Genomic DNA, 12,621 nt, shown 5'->3' on the forward strand with positions numbered 1-12,621 from the left:
GATGTTTTGCCTGTGTGTGTGTGTGTGTGTGTGTGGTGTGTGTGTATGGTGTGTGTGTGAGAAGGATGTTTTGCCTGTGTGTGTGTGTGTGTGTGTGAGAAGGATGTTTTGCCTGTGTGTGTGTGCGTGTGTGTGTGAGTGTGTGTGTGTGTGAGAAGGATGTTTTGCCTGTGTGTGTGTGTGTGGTGTGTGTGTGTGGTGTGTGTGTGTGAAGGATGTTTTGCCTGTGTGTGTGTGTGTGTGTGTGTGTGTGTGTGTGTGTGTGTGTGTGAAGGATGTTTTGCCTGTGTGTGGTGTGTATGTGTGTGTGTGTGTGTGTGTGAAGGATGTTTTGCCTGTGTGTGTGTGTGTGGTGTGTGTGTGTGTGTGTGTGTGTGTGAAGGATGTTTTGCCTGTGTGTGTGTGTGTGTGTGTGTGTGTGTGTGTGTGTGTGTGTGACCTGTCATGGAATATGAGACGATCTGCAACCCTGATCCTCCAGTCTCGGCTTTTCTAAGTGTTAGGATTATAGGCATAGGTTCCCACACCCACTTAAATTTAAATAGTATCAGTGGCTTTGAGAGAATAGACTTTTTTTTTTCATTTATAAATGTAGAAACATAATGGCCACTCAAAAAGTATTGTATATGAGCAATTAATTATGGATACAGATTATGATAGGAGATGGAATAATTTTGAAATGAAAATGTAGGTACTTATCAGGCATGGTATATCATACATTTGAAGCCAGCCTCGGGTTGAGAACCTGTGAATCAGAATAAAACAAAAAAATTACTAAAAATACTTTATAATCTGAAATTTCAAATTTTATCAGTTCTTAAAGAATTAAGAACTCGGCAACTTAAAAGAAGATAGAGTGAGTTATGATTGGTAAAATATTACTTAATTATCTCCTCATTATGCCCGCCACACCCTGAGTTAAACTACAGATCAGGGAAGCTCAAATATAGGCAGCACCGTGGAGTATTCAAAACGTGGACATCTCTCCATTGAAAATATAAAATCTTTTCTTTGAATCACTATTATTCATATACTTAGAAAATAAAATCTCAGTTGATCTGTCCTGGCAGAAACTGAGCCAATATTTTTCTGTGAGCCAGAGCCACATTTAAAAAAAAGAGGCAAATGCTCTCTAGGGGAATGCCTTAAGTAAAAACAACTGAAGATTCATCACCAGCAGATTCCTTCCTCCAAACCTACTTCCTGGGCACAGTTAACTTTTCATGGGTTGGAATTAAATTGTTTAGAAGTTCTCTGGCTCTAACACTCCAGTTATATTTGAATTCCCTCAGAAAATACTCCTGCCTGGGGGCTCATACTGTATAAAAATAGCACAAGTGATAGCAAAGGGAGCTCTCTACATCTTCCCAAAATACCTAATACCTTTGGTTACTCCTCACAGTTAGAGATAAAATCCACTGTCCTACAGCTCTCTGCTGTTTTTATGCTCCTCAGAAGCCCATTTAGAAGTTAATCCTTTTCCATGACTGTCACATGTCTTCCTGCCCTCTGGGCGCACTCACTGAGCCTCTTCTCTCAGTCCTGCAGACATGATGTGCTCTGAACAGCAGTGCCCCCATGGGCTCAAGAAGTTGAACACGCAATGGTGTTGTTTGGAAAATTTTGGAACTTTCGCCCAGAAAAGTCATTAAATGTTAGAAGCAGAGCTTAACAGGTTGTTCTAGAAGATAAACAGGTTTATCTAAAAGATAGAAGCAGAGAGAATTAAAGCACTCCTTTAATCCCAGCACACTTAGGGAGGCAGAAACAGGCAGATTGGTCTCTGAGTTCCAGACCAGCCAAGGTGTCATAGTGAAACCCTGTCTGAAACAGTGGAGTGGATATAAGAATGCACAGTGAATACAAGCAGCAGGGGCCTAGCCCGTGAGGTTAGCAGCAGGGTTAGAGGCTTGTCATGTGGTATTTTGGCAAAGAATCTGACTACTTCCACCTGTTCTTGAGAATTTGCATGAAGCTGAATTTAAAAGTGGTGGGCTAATTTAGGTAATGGAAATTTCAAGCCATCATAACGCCTTATTCTGTGAAATGGTTATTACCAATTACTCTTCTGAAAAGCCTAAGGTTGCAGCCAGCTCTTGTAGGGGTTGTAACTGTTAACGAGTTGGCACCATTAAAGAGGAGCCTCTTGACTCGATAATATAACAACAGGAAAGATGCTGTGAGGGCAAGACTCAGGTATGCAGCTAAAGCTGAGAGAGAGAGAGAGAGAGAGAGAGAGAGAGAGAGAGAGAGAGAGAGGAGTGAGTCTGTGTGTAGGAGGACACAATGCTAATGGTTTTGCTGCTCAAGACCCAACTACCCAGCCAAAGCTCTGAGAGAGAGAGAGAGAGAGAGAGAGAGAGACAGACAGACAGACAGACAGACAGACAGACTGTATGTGGACACAATACTAATGGTTTTTGCTGCTCATAAAAGCTACTAGGGAAGGTTTTCACCCCCTACAAAAGCTGCTGCATCTGTGACCCAAGGAGGTCTAGGTTCACACCCCCTCCAAGTTTGCAGCCAGACTTGGCAGGGTTTGGAAGACAAGAAAAATGTAAAATTACGGTGGTCATGGGTTCTTCCTCTGCATTTTCAGCCACTGAGACAAGGTATTGGGTGTTGGACGTTGCGATTACTCCAGGTTACATACTCACATCTGAAGACTGGAGCTAAGAGCCGCAGATGAGAGAGAACAGAGGGCATTTGTCTTTCTGGGTCCAAGATACCTCATTTAATATAGCATTTTCTGGTTCCACCCATTTACTGAAAGTTTCGTGATTTCACCTTTCTTTGCAGCCGAATGGTACTCCATAGGTTATATGTACCACGTTTTCAGTCCGCTTGCCAGGTGCTCAGCATGGTGTTCCCCTTTCTAAGCTATTATAAATAGAGCAGCAGTGAACATGGCTGACCAAGTATCCGTGGAATAGAATAGGATGCTAAGTTCTTTGGGCATATACCAAAGAAAGATGTGGCTGGGTCATATGTGGTATTTTTTTTTTTAACTCTTTGAGAATTTTCCACACTCATGGCTAGAGTGACTAAACCAATTTGCAATGTAGTGATGTTTCAACAAGTCCCCTAAGTGATTCCAATAGGTAGCCTTTGGTTTGTCAACTTGCAATATTCTGTTCTACAGTTTCTATATGTTGTACTGTGGTTTGGACTGCTGAGGAACACTGAGAAGTTGTCTATATGTTTTTCTACGTTGAAAACTTTTTAAAATTAAGTATTTCCTTTTCCTCAGCTTAGTGTTAGCAGATATGCATTGAAACAGGAAACTGATATGTAGTGAATACAGTTAATAGAGTGGCACATCCTCACTCAGGCAGAATTTCTTACATATGTGGATATTAAGCTCTATTAAAAATCTTAGCAGGTTCTCCCCAAGTTTTAGCATCAACAAAAGAAACTTAGACTTACTTTTGCATGATTTTAGTAAAGAGGGAGAAAGATAAATTCATCATGTGTTAACAGATTCCATTGTAGTGTCTGGAAACCTAATAAGTGGATTGTATCATTTCCTTTTCTAGAGACAGTAACTCAAGAACACATGGACCTTGGGAACTAAAGGTACGGTATGGCTAGAAGGTCAGACAGCATGCTTAGGAAAACACAGCACTGCAGCTTGCTCATTGCAGATTGCACTTAGAGCTGAGCGAATGTGATCAATGGCTGCATTTGCTCCCGAGGTTGGTAAAGACCATGCTCGGAGAAAATGCACACATAGTTTGAAAAACACACCAGTCCCTGCAAAATCCATCTGAGAGACTGCCCCTGGAAAGGGGAATTCTGAGGCTACTCTTTAGGAATTGAAGCGTCCATGTCAAGGTCCACATGACCTAGCAAAGATGCAGGCTGACAGAGGTCAAAACCACGGTAGACTCATAAAAACCACCTGCCTGACCATAACACTACAGACTCAGGAGAAAAAAGACCTCAGGGGCTATTTTAAGAAAATGATTGCATTTGAGATGTGAAACTCTGTGACAAGGTAAGTACTGTTTCAAACAAAAACTGGAGAAATATTAAGCACAATCAGATAGTGGAAGTGACTATTACACTGCCCTTCAGAGTCTGTTTTGTGAACTCTCTGCCGTTTGTAAGCAGTGTACAGCTGAGTTTCTTATGTAGATAGGAATGTTATGTTCCAACCAGTGATGCATAGATGATCACATCCAGCTGCTGGTCAGATTGTTAGGGGTATTTGTTCTATTGTTTTATTTGCTTTTTGTAAATTCTGTTAAAAAGAATTAAAATTGTTTACTCCAGTGTCGCTAACTAATTTCTTTAAAGATGTGATATATCAAAATATATCCTTTGATTTTTTTTTTAACTTTTTTTTAATCAATAAATTCTGTTGGGTTTGGTTTTGACCCTAGAAATAGTGTTTACATTCTTACTATTGATCACAAAAGACTTCTTTCTTTTCCATATTAGTGCACTGGTCACTGAAGAGTAAAGGTGCCAGTCTGACACTTGGGGGAAAGTAGAAGACAAATAAATCAGAATTTTTTGCTTATAGGATTGACTTTAGGAAGAGTCTAAGGCAGTGGGTGAATGCACTGGGCAGGTGACCTGCTGTGTCAGATAACGAAGTTCAGCCAACCAAAGGAAAGAGAGTGCTCAGAGAGCTAAAAGCTACCTCAGCTCCATCATTACAAATACTTCTTGGAGACTTGCCTTAACTAAGAGAAAAAAAGAACCAGAGTTTGCAATTGTATAAACTGAGGAGTCATCCACCATTAGGGAACATTTTGGCTTAACTCTCCATTGGATATCCCCAGCAGTACTCATCTTGCCACCTTTACTGTAGTTCTGGGAGTTGCTTCTATATGAGATGTCTTGATGTAACCTGACTTTTTTCACCCAACCTGGGCTTCCCTGTAGTAACTCAAAAGAAGTATCTCACGAGAAGGGTAAACCTTGCCCTCCTTCTGCCTTCCTGAGAGGTATGTGGTATGCCTGGAGTGCCAGCCTCTACCCAATAGCTTCAGTCAGCTTCCGGCTCCCCCAAGAGCAAGTGTCATAGATGGTACCACAACACCTTGGTCCTGTTTTCTCACCTTTTAATAATTAGCAATGTAGATACAAACACCCACAATCCTATATTCCCAGTGGGCCACGAGACACTCAGTGAAAACAAAAACCAGCACATTCCTACCGAGCAGAGAAAGCTGGGTGACAGTGGGGGCCAGAAGACCTCTCTGCTATACAGGGCAGTAAAGAATGAACAGTTCATCGATAAAGCTCATCAGCACTGTGTATGAGAAGGCCATGCTAGTTCTGGGATAACTGTTGAGAGTTCCATCAAAATAGCCTCCGCTCTATATTTCAGAACTGGTTGACCTGAAGTTATGCTATTTTGGAGACTTGCCTTAGCCAAGAAAAAAAGAACCAGAGTTGGTATTCACCTTATCTGTTGAGTGGAGTGGTCATAGATGATCCCATCCCTATCAGAAGAGTGAAGAAAGCAGTTATTACCAAAGAAAGACCTCTTGGTTCTAGGCATCCGCTGCTTTATAATACAGCTTTAGTGTAAAGGGGTCATTACTCTTTTGCGTTTAGCTTTGCTACCCTGCCTTAACTCTGGGAATGGGCCGTGCTACCCGTCCCCACCCAGAGAATATTGGATCTGCAGATGAAAAACAGACACACACAGTTGTTGAACTTTAACTTGCCTTATTGGCTCAATTGCTGGGCATCATTAAACTCCCACAGCTAGTGTGCCTTCTCCAATACTCTTAGCTTAGCACCCTAAATCTGTCCTCAACTTCAGTTGCTTAGTTACCTTTAGTCCCAGCTCAACATTCCCAACTGCCGGCCTGAAGAAGTGGCCTGTGGCCACTCCGCCCAAGATCTCACTTCTCTCTCTCTGAAGCACGGTGAACTCTCCTCTCTCTCCTGCGTCTGCTCTTGCCTGCAGGGACTCAGAAGTCCTGCCTATTCCTTCTGCCCAGCAATTGGCCCATGGCTTCTTTACTGATAGATCAAGAACCAATTGGGGAACAGGACCTTAGCATCAGAACCACCCCTACATTACTCTGTTTCCCCCGAGGATTTTGATTTTACTTCAAGAAAGTCCCTTTTTGGGGTTGGGGATTTGGCTCAGTGGTAGAGCGCTTGCCTAGGAAGTGCAAGGCCCTGGGTTCGGTCCCCAGCTCCGAAAAAAAGAAATTAAAAAAAATTACAAAAAAAAAAAAAAAGAAAGAAAAAAGGGCTGGAGAGATGGCTCAGTGGTTAAGAGCACTGACTGCTCTTCCAGAGGTCCTGAGTTCAATTCCCAGCAACCACATGGTGGCTCACAACCATCTGTAATGAGATCTGATGCCCTCTTCTGGTGTGTCTGAAGACAGCTACAGTGTATCTATATATAATAAATAAATAAAGTTAAAAGATGGTCTTTAAAAAAAAAAGTCCCTTTTTTACATAATAGACCACTTAAGTTTTCCCCAGAACTCATTTCTTACCACCAGCATTTATACCAGCACTTAAGCCAGCAGCGAGCAATCTGGAGTCAGCTGTTCCGTTCGAAATTAGCCTAGGTAAATCTAAACCCAGTGAGAGAATGGAATAGGCAAGAAATCCGAACTAGTACGTCACGCTGAGTGTAGTGAAGTGTTCACGAGAGTGAAGAGCTACAAGAACCACTGGGGAGATTGCAAACTGCTCAACCACGCTATCAAATAGTTACCAGCATCTACAACCACCGTGCAGCACCCTGGCTTCAGCAGCTCCAATGCTCACCATATCAACACATGCGTGTGTGTGTGTGTGTGTTACCATGTAAAATGCCCTTAGCATTAATTATACTAGTTTCGAGTTGGAGATGACTCCAGTGTCTATCAGAAGGCATAGGGTGACTAGGATTGCAAGAGCAAGGAAAGAAGCTGGTTTGTTTTCCATGTTACAATTTTTTGTGAACCTCACAGACATCTCGAGCAAAAGAAACCAACCAACCAATGAGAATGTGCTAAATAATTCCCACGGGAAGAGCTCAAAGACTGGCCAAATGGAGTGGGAATGGTTAAAAGGAAGCTCAGGATGTGCTAGTATCCTTGTCTTTCGGACCAGGATGGTGATGGCTTTTGACTATTATTCATAGTTTATGCATGTTTATGTTAATTGTACACGTCAACTGAAGTTTCCTGTTTGTTTTGAGGCAGGGTCTCACTATGTATCCCATGTATCCTTGGCTGACCTGAAACACACAATATAAACCAGGGCCTCATCTTCAACTCACAGAGATCTACCTGCCTCTGGTTCCCAAGTACTGAGCTAAAAGCTGTTCATCACCTTGCCTGGCTGGAGTTAACTCAGCACAGTACTGAGGGAGCGAACAGCTCTGGGGTGTGAGACATGCCCTGAGGCTCTTGGAAGACTGGGCTTTCTTTATGTGGACTGTGTGCACATGCACCGCCTGTATACGCCATGTGTGGGCAGGTGCCTGCCAAGGTCTGCAACGGATGTCAGAGTCACCGGAGCTGGGGTTGAAGGTAGTTGTAAGCTTCTGTTAGTCAGTGGGAACTGAGCTCTGGTCCTCAGAAGAGCAGTAAAAGCAGGAAGCACTCTTAGCCCCTGAGCCATCTCTTCATCCCCAACATTATTTCTGTAACACGTGTGTAGCAAAAAGTAGAAATTATCTGCTTGGCCCCCACTGTGGGCGGTAAGGCCTTCTGAAGTCCTTTTGTGGGACCGGGGGTCTGTAGTAAAACATTTCTCTGATGGATGAGGCCCTAAGTCAGTCCCCAGGACTTCAAAAATAACTAAAAATAATAAAACTGCTTTTCGACATCATACGGCATTTTGGTGAGCCCCAAGGGAAGATGGAAGCTGGCGTCAGTCAAGAGTTTCCTTTATCAGTCGGCTGTGCTAATAGCCGTCCATTGAAGGGATTCTAGACATAAATCACCTGAGGAAGAACGAACTTTAAAGTCCTCTCAGGACCAGTTGTCTTAAGTGTTTCCATGTATCCAACCACCAGAGGAGGATAGCAAGTTTGTAGCCCCAGCAAGTTGAATGGCCACCCTGAGCTACATCAGAAAAAAAGAACAAGCAAAATGCCCTTCACTGATTGTGGTAAGGAAAGGTGTGGCTGGAAAACTGATTAGAGATCAGTTCTTTCATTAAAAGGTATTCCCTCAAAGAAAACAAATCACCAGATGTCTGAGACAGAGTCTCACTATATACACCGAGCTGCACTTAAACTTATAGTCCTCCAGAAGAATGGTAATGGCTCGTGCTGTTAATTCCAGCACTAGGGAGGCAGAAGCAAGTGAATGTCTGAGTTCAAGGCCAGCCTGGTCTACAGAGTAAGTTCCAGGACAACCAAGACTACATAGAGCAACCATGTCTCAAAAAATTTTTAAAAAAACAAATAAAATGTATACTCCTGCAGTCTCCCAAGTGTTGGAGTGATAATATGCCTACTAATCAGGTTTAGGAGAAGAAACCTATTGATCTACAAAGACCAAAGCTGGGCCTTGTGGTGCATACCTGTAATCACAGCACTCCTGACAGTGGCAGAAGTACTCACAGACCATTATGGCGTCTACATAGTACTGAGCCAGCCCAGCCAGGACTATATAGCAAAACCTCCTACACATGCATACTCCACATATATCAATTCTAGAACAGGCAACATGAGAAGAGGGAACTTACTGCCCTATTAGAATGACTGAAAGAGTGTAGTTGACAAGAATGAGAAATGGGCAGGTGAGATGGATTCACAGGTTAAAGTGACCTGAGTTTGATTTCACAGTGCATGAAAGAGCTTTGAGAAAGTACTCTGATCTCTGTACACAGTGTGAGAGGGGCACTGCACGCTCTCACACACAGTAGTAATGGGGTGTTTTTTATTTTAAAAAGAACTGTAAAAAATACCTTCAGAGTTTATCCTGTTTGCAAAGTGACAAGTTAGTCTAGTGCACAAGAAGACTTATGACTCCCGTATCAGAGACAAAGGATTTTAATCACCTCCAGTGCCATTAGCACAACTCCATGTTTTTGCACTGGATCGTCTCTAGGATGATGCAAAGGGGCCCAGGTACAGGCCATGCACACTGCTAATTTGTGTCAGAACTGAGGGAAAACAAATGGGCTTAGGGGCTGGAAACCTTTATAACAGTAAAGTGTTTGAAAAGAATTATCCTTGATAAGGCAAGCAGAAATGGAGACCCATTAGGTTCCAGTGGTAGATCACACAAGTCTTTACATACTCAAAAGGAGAATTGGCATGGACAGAGTAAGGATGATTATAAAAGGGGAGTTCATTGTTCTTGGGTCTGGGAAGGTGGCTCAGTTAATAAAGTGTCTGACATACAAACATCAGAACCCCATTTTAGATTCCCAACAATCACAACATTTCTATGGTTGATGAATTTTCACTTTTATTAATGAGCCTTTTAGTTCTCTCAGATATGAAGAGCAGCTAAGGTCGGATCAGGCCACAATTCCTTGAGCCATTCTGCTATACATCATGAGCCTACAGTCAGAAGGTCTGTCCCACATGTTCATTCTGAGGCTTGGGGTGACCTGCAGCTCTAAGGAGGCGAGGTTCATGTCAGCTATGAGAAGGACCCAGCTTGGCAGAGAACTAGAGGAAGGTATGCTAGTATGAAGGCCAAGACTGAGAGTTTAAAGAGGGAGAAGCCATGTGCCTGAAGCAGTGTCAGGGCAAGTGAAGAGACAAGACCAAGAAACTCCCAGACCACACAATCTGTGACAGCACCAGCCATGAGGGAGGATGAGGTCAGGGAAGGAGCAATATTTAATCGTAATTGTCAACGAAGAGATCTAATATGATCTGAGAAATGGGCCTTTGGACATGCTTGTAAGAGATTATCTTAATTAGGTTAATTGTTATAGGAAGAGCCATCCACTATGGTGGTGCCACTCCCTCGGTTGTGTTCCTGGTTTATTAGAGCTGTCCTGGTGGTCAAGGCAGGTGAGCTGGTCCTGAGGGTGTGAGCATGGTGGAACTGGCCCTGCCACTCTTTAATACAGTGGTGTGGGTGAGGAAGAGATCTGTCCCACATGTTTACAAACTCACACTACCCCTCACCACCTGTGTGTGACAAGAGAGAAACCTGGACCTGGAGTCATGAGAGCAGGAGAACTGGCCCTGCCCCTCACTGGCTGCAGCACTCAGGGACCAGGCCCTGCACCTTGCCTGGATAGCACAGTAGAGCCAGCCCTGGTGGCAGGGGTGTGGGTGAGCTTCCCTGAGGACAGGAGACCAGGAGAGCTGCCCTTGCCCCTTGGTACCTGTGGCATTGGATGAGCTAACTGAGGCAGTGCTGAAGATGCACCCTGGTGGTGAGTGCAGGAGAGCTGACAGGCTGACCAACTCACCTACCACCCAGGCCCAGATCCAGGAGTTGGCCCACACTAACATCTACCCCATCTATGAACTGCTGGAGCATGCAAAGGGGCTGGTCCTGCAAATCCAAAGCTGCAGGATCTCCTTGACACAGGGCAACAATAGGATCTCTGAGAGGAGTCCTGGTGAGGATCCAATATTGACAGTATAGTAGAAGCCAGAGGGCCCAATGACTCATTGCAATGAACATTTGCAAATAAAGGTGTATGGATAAAAGTTTATAGTGTAACACACCTATAAGAAGATGGGTTTGTTATTTTTTTATTGTTATTTTGGGGGATTACAAGGGCATACAGGGGATATAAAGGGATGGGGGAAATGAATGGGATTGGAGAGCACTGTGTGAAATTCACAAGGAATCAATAAAAAGTTTCTTTAAAGAGAAAAAGGGAGCTAGGCACAGCATCCATTACTCTCTTCTTACTGGACACAATGTGACCAATCGCCACAAGATCTTGGTAACTTCTCCACTTCTCCATGATGAACTCTACCTCAAATTGTGAGCTAAAATAAACCCTTTCCTCCTTAAATTGCTTTTGTCGCATCAATAGGAAAAGTATCTAAGGGTGATTTTCTACTTGGTCACTATGGGGCCCAGAGCAAAAACAGAGCTGTCAGAGGGAAAGTCTCGCATGACGACCAACACTAGAGGGTAAAGCCCGTTACACAAGTACACCATGTCTGCACGTGCTATTGGTAAAAGCATGTCCCACAGTTGGACCAAAGACAGGGGAAGAATGCTAGAGTCACAGTGGTAACAGATATGAATACAGGGGTGTGAGAAGAATGTGGGTCAGTCACTTACTACATCCTCTGCCAGAGTATGTGTGATATTGGCTGCCAGGCGATTCTGTCTTCCTCTCTCCTGAAGCTCGCAGCTTCCAGTGATGCTCTAGTGCTAAGTGAGCAGCAGCAGCAGCAGCAGCAGCAATCTGGGGCTTCCATGCTCTACAAAGAGTCCAGCAGACCTGTCCTGGTGGGATTTTGTGAACATGATGCAACCTAGAGTTATCTGGGAAAAGAGAATCTCAAATGCCACTATCAGACTGGACTTTAAGTGAGCCTATGGGGACATTTTCTTGACTAATGATTGACGTTAAAGGACCCAGTTCACTGTGTATGGTGCCATCATAGGGCAGGTGGTCCTGGGTTGTATGATTTAGCAGGATGAGCAAGCCATTAGGAGCAAGCCAGTAAGCAGCCTTCTTCTGCTGTTCCTGCCTCAGCTCCTGCTTGAGTTCCTGCCATGACTTAAGGATGTGTGGGCCAAATAAACTCACTCCTCCCTTAGCTACTCTGTGGTCAGTGTTTCTCCCAACAATGAAAAACAAGGACAAGGGCTATGTGAGACGCATTTTCTGTTTCTGACTCTCAGAAAAGTTCATCTTACTGAATACAGTCATACCCCTTGTGACTTTTAGTTTGTATTTTTACTTTAATTTATTACATATTACAGTCATTAGTTTGGAACAGTCACTAGTCAAAGGTATCTTTGAGTCAGGAATTTACACTGTGACTCAAAATCAAATATGGAAAATGCCTTTTATTTCCTGTCTTTTTGTTTGTTTGATTGTTGTTTTGTTTTGCTTTGCTTTGTTTTGTTTTTTGTCGTTGTTTTAATGAGATGAGGTTTCTCTGGCCATCTCCTGTCATTTTTAAAATAGTTTTGAAAATATCCCTTGATAATTGATTAAAGTGTGCCTAAGCTTAATGTGCTATGGAAAAACTTTCTTAAAGGGCAATAAAAATATTTCAATTTAATGCATTTTAATAGGATTTAATACCCCACTGTCCTTTAAAAAGCTTAAAATAGGGGAAACTAGGTTTTATGAGGTTTCCTCTGCGCACAACACTTCCAAAGGTTGGTGGAAGAAAATTAATGAGTGTGTTGGCATCAGTAAGATGGGGTAGCTTTTGCTACCCCCCACTGAATTATCCATGTGAACAATCATTTTATCTACACACCAAATGGGAGTTCTCTTAGGATATGTCCTTGGGGAAATATCTTGGGAAAAGCTAGTCTTTGAAACTGTTCCTATTTGAAAAATTGCTATAAATCCTGCACTAGCAGATTCAATCATTTTTGCAGAAACAATGAGGTCTAATTCTTAATGACATATGTTAGCTCTGTTGTACTTGCTAACATCTATTTTCAGCAGATCATGGGCAATGCAAATCAATGCTTTTGATTACGGAAATCACAACAATGTGGGATTTAAAATCCTGCCTAAACTACA

The 12,621-nt window shown here is 43.0% G+C and overlaps 1 long non-coding RNA gene across 1 annotated transcript; it reads left to right on the top strand.

The window, feature by feature from the left end:
- Nucleotides 1-3,534: 3,534 nt before the first annotated feature.
- On the top strand, nt 3,535-8,409 carry LOC148006489 (uncharacterized). Its single transcript, XR_015683623.1, has 2 exons — nt 3,535-3,576; nt 7,170-8,409. It is a non-coding gene; the product is annotated as an uncharacterized LOC148006489 (long non-coding RNA).
- The last annotated feature ends 4,212 nt before the right edge of the window (nt 8,410-12,621 follow it).

Source organism: Rattus norvegicus, chromosome 3 (assembly GCF_021556685.1).
Source record: "Rattus norvegicus strain SHRSP/BbbUtx chromosome 3, alternate assembly SHRSP_T2T, whole genome shotgun sequence".
In the NCBI taxonomy this organism is placed as follows: domain Eukaryota; kingdom Metazoa; phylum Chordata; class Mammalia; order Rodentia; family Muridae; genus Rattus; species Rattus norvegicus.